Here is a 10,029-nt window from a genome sequence, read left to right as displayed (position 1 = left end):
CCTGCCAGCTTTAATTATGTCCATGTGCTGACTTTGGCTAGGGTAATTTTCTTTTCAGTGGCTGGTATGGAGCTGTGTTTTGGATCTGTGCTGAACAGGGGTCGATAATACAGAGATGTTTTTTATATTGCTGAGCAGGGCTTACACAGAGCCAAGGCCTTTTCTGCTGTTTGCACTGCCATGCTGGAGAGGAGGCTGGGGGTGCACAGGAGGCTGGGATGAGACACAGGTGACCCAAACTGACCAAAGGGGTATTCCAGACCATATGGCATCATGCTCACTATATAAAGTCCGGGGAAGAAAAAGGATGAGGGGGCATTTAGAGTGATGGCATCTGTTTTCCCAAGTCACTGTCACGTGTGATGGGGCCCTGCTCTCCTGAAGATGGCTGACCACCTGCCATGGGTAGCAGTGAATTAATATAATAATAATTCCTTGTTTTGTTTTGCTTGCATGTGTGGCTTTTGCTTTTTCCATTAAACTGTCTTTATCCCAACCCACAGATTTGCTAGCTTCTACTTTTCTGACTCTCTCCCTGATCCCACTGGTGGGGTAGTGAGAGAGCAGCTGTGTGGGGCTTGGCTGCTGGCTTGGGGTTAGACCACAATATCACAGAGCTAAATTCTACCTGCCTGTGAGCAGTGTGGCTGCATGCTGCCTGTGTGACTCGTGGGCCATGCCTGCAGGGTGCAGGGGAGCTTGAGCTAGGACCATGCAGGGAATAAGCTAACCATATATTTTTGTTCAAATATGTGACCAGACAGGTCTTTTATGCTTTCCTTAGACTATATCTGAGCCCTGGATATTTCTGCCTAATGGGTAGGGCTAGGTATCCATTCCATGATTCCAAGTAACAAGTAATTCCATCAAAGTGTCCAGTTAATATTAACAGGCTGTTAGAAGAGTGTTGCCCAAGATGTGGCCTGTACTCATTATTCAGGTTATAAGACATCATTGGGAAAGTAGTCAGGGCATGAGAAAGAGCAACTAGAGGTAGATTAATACATTACTTAAGTAGTGAGGGAGATGATGTGAATCACTCGTGTTCACCTAGAAAAGGAACATGGAGCAGAACAGCTGAAAATGCTGCTGCATAGCAAAGTCAGCAGGAAACAGCAGGGCTTTCTTTACATTCTGCATAGTCAAGGCTGCTAGACAGATATCCTTGTGAGAAGCCTCAGTCATCTCAGGAGAGACACCTGCCTGTTCTGTGTGAGTGCTGAGAGGGCTGAACAGGCTTCACCCTACTGTCAAGGAACACAGTAACAGGGCTGCAGCTGGTCTGGCTGTCTCCTGTGCAATGCTACTGTGTTTGGAGGGCCCACCCGGAAAGCTGAAGACTTTAATTCAGTTGCATGCTCAGGCGCTAACTGAGCTTAGCCGTCCCCATGGAGGAGCCCCAAGGCATGACAAGGCTCCCACTGGAGCAGGGAAAGTGCAGGCTGGTGACTGGGAGTTTACCTGCTAGGGGGCTTCTTCTAAGTTGCTGATTCTCTTCTCTACTCTGCTCTACTCTACTCTACTCTACTCTACTCTACTCTACTCTACTCTACTCTACTCTACTCTACTCTACTCTACTCTACTCTACTCTACTCTACTCTACTCTACTCTACTCTACTCGTGACTGCTTGAATTCCAATCCAGCTTCCAACGCCTGCCTGATAGGCTGAGGTCTGTCCTGTCTACTATGCCTCCTTCCCAATTAACGCTGAATTTTGTAAGAACTTAATTTAATCAGATCAGAAAGCTAATGTTCTCTCTCTGGCAGATGTGGACAATTAGGGAAAGAACACAAGGAGCAGCTGGTACAAAATGATCTTTCCTTGACTTATTTACCCTATTCCAGCATCCCATGGTTTTGGATTTCCTTGGCAATGGTAACCAAAACATTGAATATTAAGCCAGATAATAACAATAATAGCAATGACAATGACAATGATGCCATTATCTATGTACTAGCCACATCTTTTCCATTAATTTGGCTGATCATTTGGAAAACCCTTCTATATTTTCACCTCTTGCAGTGATCAGTTCCACAATTTACTTAGATGATTCAATCATGTTTATCCCCCAGACACCTATTTTTAGGAGAACAATTTCTAAATTATTTTGTCTGCATCATTATGAAAGACCTTCTATTTTTCTGAAAATTCCCCTTTGGCCTTGGCCATCTCTTGCTCTGTTTTATGTGTTTTGAGATTAGGCAGGGAGAACACTCACACCATGCAATGTGTATTACTCAGAGGTTTACAAATATGCACTCTTTTGTTCTCTGTGGTAGCAAAGTCCAGTAAAAAGACTGGAGAATTTCCATCCTTTCCTTTCTCTCCACCAGAGACTCTTTAAAAACTATGCTAAGGAATTGGTTTAGGTACTCTCTGTGGAGACTGTGAATATGCAAACCCTCAGAGGCAGCAGCATATCTCTGTTGGGTCTGACTGAGACAGAGTTCACTTATCCCTCACTGTGCTGTGCTTGGCATCAGTAGCTGGAAGGGTGTTGATAGCACAACAGTGTTTTGGCTACTGCTGAGCAGCACTGTCCCTGTAACTTTCCTTCCCCTCCACCAAGAGGCTTCACCTGGAACCTGTGGCACAGGACCTCAGGAGAAACCCGAGGCCAACCATTAGGGTTTTGGAGCCGGAGTTATTGAGGATCAGAGGCCCACTATATTCCAGCTGAAAGAGAAATGTTAGCAGCCTATAAGGGGGTTTGAGCTGCCTCAGAAGTTGTTGGGACAGAAGCTTGTCACTTCTTGGCACCTTGATTGCCCGTCCTACGCTGGATGTTTAAAGGAAACATCCCCCAACACATCACATAACCAGTGCTACATGGAGTAAGTGGGTAGCATTGATTACACAACAAGCTCAAATGGGAAAACCCTATTTCCCAGGAATCCTAGAAGAGTTTAGGACTGGCCAGAAGCCAGAGATTTTGGAGCATTGCCTGAGAAAGTGACTCATGCCCAAGAAGCACTGCCATATAACTTCCACTTTCTGAGAAGTGCCCTAACCACAAGGGTCTCATAATAACTTTGAAGCTAAGCCCTTCTTGAAAAACAGAAAGTGACCACTAATGCACTTGGTGGATAGCCTGTTTCTTTCATTCCAGACTGAGTCCCTCAGTCTGGAATGGGACTGGAGCATTGCTGGTTTGGTCAGTGACTGGACCTGCACAGGTCTCTTGGTGCTCCCCTCTGTTTGGAGAGGTGTGTGCTGAGTTTCCTGTGCCTGGGAAACTTGGGAGGTCAAAAGTGGGAGGAGTCTGGAGGTCAGACCCTTGTAGAGGACAATAAATGAGCAAGTGTCTGATGCCTCAATCCATCTTGGAAAAAAATGTCACCATAAATGGACTTTTATCACTCCCGATTTACACAAAACATGGCTGTTAGTCTGCAAAAACCTAAGTTCATCTTAGGATCAGTGGCACAATCAATGTGCCACTTACCAAAAGCTTCACCTGTTGTCCCATGGCTGGCAGCCATCAGCATAGTGAGCATTTGTCATGTTGGACCCACCTGCTTTCCAGCCTCACCCTCTTTTCGGCACCAAGTCTTAACGTTTTGACTGAAGCCATTCCTGTTTTACCTCAGTGATGCTTCACTCTTTTTTGATTTCTATCTGCTACACAGAAAGAAGTAGGAGGATGGAACCTCCAGCTTTTCTTGGGAAGAAGGAATTGCTCAGCTTTCTTAGCCTAGAAAAGGGCTGCCAGCTGCATGTCCAAAATTGGTTCCATGGGAGCCAGACACCGAGCAGTTCGTGCCTGCCTTGCTGTCTGCCAAAGCTAATGAGGTAAGAATATTAAAGCATTCCTTGGCAATCACTTGATGGAAGGAGAGGCTCAAACTTAGAGAAGATTTTTAATAGGTTTTTTTTTAAAGATAAAATTCTGCAAACACAAAAAGGCCTTCCATCCTAAATTACATGCCAGATTTATCTTGCCTGGACCATCAGGTTTTACAGACACTACTAAATTCTCCCTGCTATCTACATCTCTGACTTTTTCCTGTTCTGCCCACTCTTAGGTTGCCTCCTGACTATCACTTCACTTTACTAGGTGGGTTGTTTTCAGCTTCTCACCACTCCTGTATGTCCTGCTGGTCTCCATTTCAGCTGTCTATTCTCCTGTCTCTGAATAAATGCAGATTTTCCTTTGCCTGTCTCCTTGCAGACAATTTACAACTCGCTCTTTACACCAGACCTGTCTTCTCCTGCCCTGTCTTCTGAAATCTGAGCTTTCAGATAAACTGAACTTGGACAAACTGGAGCTCCTTAGCACCTCCCTCTTTTCCTTTTTTTTTTTTTTTTTTTTTTGGTTTTTTTTTGGTTTTTTTTTTTTTGTTAACCACAGACAAAAAAAAAGCCACACACAAGCTTGTAACTTGTGCACTCTGTTCTCAAGTCTAGGCTGCATAAGCCTTGCAGTCTTCCTTCATGATATTAACTAATGAGGCATTTTAAAAGGACTATTGTGTGGCTCATGCCCATGGCTTCCCAGGTTTTTTGTGTCTCTTCCACCGCCTGGGTAGTGGAAGCAGGCATAGTCTCCCATTTTGCATCCCATGGGTGTGGGGCTGCTGACATGGAGCTGCAGAGGGGCAGGCAGGTTAAATCAGGAGGCAGAGCTTACACAGAAGCAAAAGAAGCAGTCAGTCAGACAAGAGACTCAATCAGGGAGATGTGCTGTCTGGGGAGAGGAGGGGGCAGGAAGGGTGTGGTCCTGAAGGAGAAGGTAAGGCTGGCAGAGAGGGAATGATGAAGCTAGCCTTTTCCCCTGGAAAACATCACTTGCAGTTTCTCTTGACTAGGTTTAGCTTTGCTTCTTGGAGCAGGCAGAGTTCCTGGGAACACTTGGACAGAGAAGCTGGGATATGCTGGGTATTTATGATTCAGATTTTTTCCTTCCTATCCCCACAGAAAACATCAGGCAAGTTTCAAAACTGGGAACTTGGTGTTACGTCAGTGCTTCCTGCCCCATTGAAAGAGTTTTTGAAAGTAGCTGCTAAATCACCAGTTCCTGTTGTAGGGTCTGTCATAGCTACTGATCTCCAACTGGAGGTATGCCATGAAGACACAGCACTAGTGTTCAGTGATGTCTGAAGTGTCTATAACGCCCTCTTGGAGGCACATGCCACCTGTGGTGTCCCAGGTGGCACAGAGTATTTTTTCATGACAGGTATTGGAGAATCTCCAATCTGGCTGATTTTCAGCCAGTGGGCTCCACCAGTAAAAGTTGTTTACAAGGAAGTAGCTAAGACAAACCAAGTTTATACACGCTCTGTATTTGTTGATGATAAAAGATAGGAAATGGGTGGGCAAGGCTGTCACTATGTCAACTCTCTCAAACTCTTGGCACAGCCAAGGAAAAGTTGTAAAGACAGTGCAGTTTGATGATAAAATTTATCATAATGCTTTACACAGTAATTGCAATTAGAACATCACACTCACCACCTCACATCATCCTGTGGGCACTCCTAGACCCGAACTTGTGCCTTTGGTTGCCATCTGTCAGCTGTCAGGTGTTGTAGCATGGCATTGCAACAGTAAATGCACTTGGCACCAAAGTTTTGACACACTACAAAACTCTGTTGGCTGCATCAGGACAAAAGGAGATAACCCCTCTTTCAGGATGGAAGCAGAGATGGAAACAGTTAACCATTTGGTGATGTCCTGACAGCTGGTCAGGACAAACGATCCCCTCTGGACAGCGTGGTCCTGGAGGAAGTGTTCCTCTTCCCAGAGAGCAGCTTGCTGTGGAGTAATCTTGAGAACTAATACAGAGCTTTGTACAAACAAATGAGTACAGAAGGCACTCAGTGAGAAACACAACAGCCTGCTGGGATTTTCCCTGGATACTCTTGTTGCACAGTTGTAATCTAAATTTCCTTTCTGTTCTGTGAATTTTGATTCTCTGAGGCAGGATGAGAAATGTTTTGTCCTAGCACTGTGTTGGGGCACAGGGCAAGCATCACATTTTATCAGTGCAGCCCAATTGGCACACCTCCCACAGGTTCTTGTGGGGGAGGGATGCAGCTGTTTTCCGAGATGCATATGAAAAGCAGAGCTCCAGAAGGGAGTGCCCACAAGGCCAAACATGCCATGTTTCTGGAAGCCAAAGTCACAGCTGGAGGGACTGAAGTGGGTACCTGACTACCTTCTCCCTTCCTAACCGTGTCACCCCTTTGAGTCCCTGTGGCCTGAGTGGGAATGGCCACATACTGGTGACACCCCATGTGTGGGAAGTGGAAAGCCAGAATGAATTTCCAGGAATATGTGTGCACTCCCTTCTGGAGCTCTGCTTTTCACATGCATCTCTAAAAACGGCTGCATCCCTCTCCCACAAGAAGCTGTGGGATGTATGCCAATTGGGCTGCAAGTAAAGGGAAGGGAAATGTAAATGGAAGTAAATGGAAGTAAAGGGAAAAAGACAAAAATCTGAGATATGTTGAAGGGAAAAAGACAAAAATCTGAAATATGTTGTTTTATGCCATTCTCTAAGGAGTCCTGGGTAGATTTTTTTTAAAGAGTGAGTGAAGTTTGTTGTCTAGAAATGATTATTTTAAGAGCAAGAGCAAACTGCATTTAAAAAGGGAATTCACCTCTTCACCTCACACAGTTGTTCAGGATGTGTCATGTCCGGAAGCACTGGAATGTTACATGTTTTTATTTGGACCATGGCACTTTTGCTCCTAGCAATTGTGTGGCTAAACCAAACGTTGGAAAGGGACACGCAGGTCGGGATTGCTCTTTAAACACACACAAAGGTCTGCCCTGCTTATAGGGCATCTGCAAAGCACATCTGCCTGGAGGGCTCCCAGCTGGGGTGTCCCCAGGCAGCCCCACCACTGACTTCATCTGCCATTTGCCCATTCCAAAAGGGAATGCAGCAGGGATGGAGAGGAATAACCACTGGTCTGCTGTGCGACCCCACCAAGAAGAGTTCATGGGTTAACCTGTGAGAAGCAACTTGGGAATAAATCCACAGAGGTTTGGACCTGGAATTCCGCTGTGGCTCTGGCTCCTTTTCCCCTTTATTTGGCTGAGTACAGCTGCTTTCTCTCCCAGCTCACTGCAGTGCCTCTTACCTTAGGAGGACACCTAGGGCTGGCTCTTGCCTTAGCAATGAGCTTTGTTCAGCCTCATCACCGTGCCTTGAGCACACCCCAGCGAGGACCCTGCCTGGTGTCTGCTCTCGATGCCAAGGTTATTTTATTTTGCTGGCAGTGGTCACGCTGCCAAAGCCCAGGGATCACATCGGAGTTTATATTGCATTGCTCTGGTTCACCCTGCCAGAATGAGAAGTTACAGGCAGAAGTGGTTTGTGCTCAGTGGTCCAGTTTGTGTCTGAGACAGAGTACAACAGCCCCATCTCCTGCTCTCCACAGCCTGGGGGGTCTGGAGAGCTGGCTACCAGCTTGGCCTGTCTCCACTAACATCCCATGCCATCCTCTGTCCTACTGCTCTTTAGAATCAGATGCCTGTAGCTGATGCCAGTGGGATGAATAACACACAGAAACACTGCAGAGTGGGATGAAAGGTAGGAAATGTGAATGATGCCAAGTCTTGCTTCCCCTCAGCAGAGAGGTATTTTTTTTGCTGGAAGGCTTTCCTGTTTTTCATTAGGCAGCTGTGTGACGGTCTCTGGGCAAGGAGTCCCAGTCCCTTGCAGTGCCAAGAAAAACACTCCAAGTTCTTGGCCTCTGAATGCCCATGTGGTGAGTAAGCTGGCAAGGATTAGATGTCCAGCTCTGCCTGTGCATGCACAGATGGGAACAGATGGGAAGGAATATAGTCCAAGCTAGAAAATGGTTGAAGGGAAAGAAGAAACGTAACTGAAAAATGCCGGAGAACTTGAGGTCGTCTTGGCACAGATGCTTCCCCAGCACAAATCAAAGAGTAGAGAGAAAAATGGAACCTCTCAGGATGGTAATACGCTTCTCTCCTTCATTCTTTCCTCTTCCCTGCCCCCAGTCACCTCTTCTGAACATAACCTGCCAGAGTAACACACAGCAAGCAACTCCTCACTGCCACACAGACTGGCTGTAGTCAAGGCACTGACAGTAAGGCACTCTTTAAGATCTTTCATTAAAATCTTACCATTACTTTGTACCATCAGAAAACAATCTGCTTACTTTTGATCTAATTGCATTTAATAGGAGCTTGGACATTCTCCAGAGTAAGAACAATTGTTGTTACTTAAATATTTTATAAACTAGCATTTTTCTGGCCAGAACACAAACTCTTAGAAGTCAATGAAGAGGAGCCATCATGTACCAACACTTTTTTTGTGCACAATGTGGCTCTGGGTATTATTTTAACTTTCCTTCACTGGGAAGTAAAGGAAAATTTACTTTTTACTTTCTCACAGCATGATTTTAGTTTTCTCTTTGTGTCATGTCACAGGGGTGTAATTTTGGAGTAACTTTGCGATACATAACTAAATTCAATGGCTAAATTAACATTGTTTTCAAAGTCTGAGAGAAGAATTTACAGCCATTTCTTGCTTAACATAAGCCATAGTATTTTGCCCAGTTGTTCAATTCATAAACCAGCATTTACAGTTACACTTTTCTTCAGGAAAGACATTGCTTTGTTCAAAGGGAGACACAATGCTGTTACACAAGCTGCAGAAACTTGCATTTACTGCTCCCACTGCTGTACAGAGGAAATCCTCATACTTGAGAGGGAATGGGCAGAAAGTGTCGTAGTCTGCAAAGCCTTCCTGACTTTAACTGTCTAGGAGAACCTTACCAGGAGATTACCATTTCTAAGGGAATCTTATTCCAGGGAACACTGTATTTGGTTTGCATGGCCCCATTTTGGTATCAGGCAGGCTATAGCTTATGTGAGAAGCTGCTAGAAGCTTCCCCCATGTGCAACAGTCAATGACAGAGGGCTCCAAGATGGACCTGCTGCTGGCCCAGGCTGAGCCCATCATCAACAGTGGCGGTACTTCTGGAATAGTATTTTTAAGAAAAAGGGAAAAACCCGCACATCAGCACTCAGCTGGAGTGAGAATATGTGTGAGAAACAACTCTGCAGACACTAAGGTCAGAGAAGGAGGAGGGGAAGGTGGTGCTCCAGGTGACAGAGGTGAGATTCCCTGCAGACCATGGTGAGGCAGCTGTGTCCCTGCAGCCCATGAAGGTCTATGGTGACGCAGAGATCCACCTGCAGCTCCTAGAAGAACCCCCAGCAAAGCAGATGAATGCCCAAAGGAGGCTGTGATTTTGTGGGAAATCCACAATGGCATGGACTCCTGGCAGGACCTGTGGCCCGTGGAGGGAGGAACGCAGGCTGGAGCAGGCTTGCACTACTGTGAGAAAGGCAAGCTGCTTGCAGAGCTCTGTGCACACACAAAAGAAGACACTTTAAGGATGTAGGTTATGACAAAAGCATGGGTATAATAATCCAGAAACAAAGACACTTGAACATAAATAGTCTGATGCCAGAGAAAACTGGAATCGGATTTCATAGCATCCAGACCTCTAGGGATCACAATGGCATCTCCTAGCTGAAAACAGAGTGGAAGGCATGAAGTGTGTTTCTAGGGCTGAACTGAGGCCAACACAATGATCACTGAAAGTGCCATGACTGATGCACAGTTAGTCTTTGGGGAAGGAATCAATCACAATTCATCTCAGGTGCCTGATTCTTCTTCCTCTCCCTTTGCTCACATGATTGATGGAAAGGTCATTATTTCCATGAAAGACTTTTGGTTTTGCAGAACCAAAAGTCCTGTATGCATAGCCCAAAGAAGTTTCTCATGCTCTCTGCAAAAGGCCAGCCAGGGCTTGAGGCTTGGACTAGGGTTTGCTTCTCTACCTCAGTGGGCACAGATAGAACAGAGCCACCTCTACGTTGTATTCAAAGATAGTGGCAAAGTTTGCCCCCTGTCCCTGCAGCAACTCTGGTTTGTGCTGACAGCCTTCAGCACACTATAAAGAACAGGCTGGATCACATACCTGAACTCTTCATCTAGTGAATGCACAATGCTTAGACACTGCAACCATGCATGTCTCAAAAA

Source organism: Serinus canaria, chromosome 3 (assembly GCF_022539315.1).
Source record: "Serinus canaria isolate serCan28SL12 chromosome 3, serCan2020, whole genome shotgun sequence".
Lineage (NCBI taxonomy): Eukaryota > Metazoa > Chordata > Aves > Passeriformes > Fringillidae > Serinus > Serinus canaria.
Note: the sequence above shows the minus strand (reverse complement) of the source record.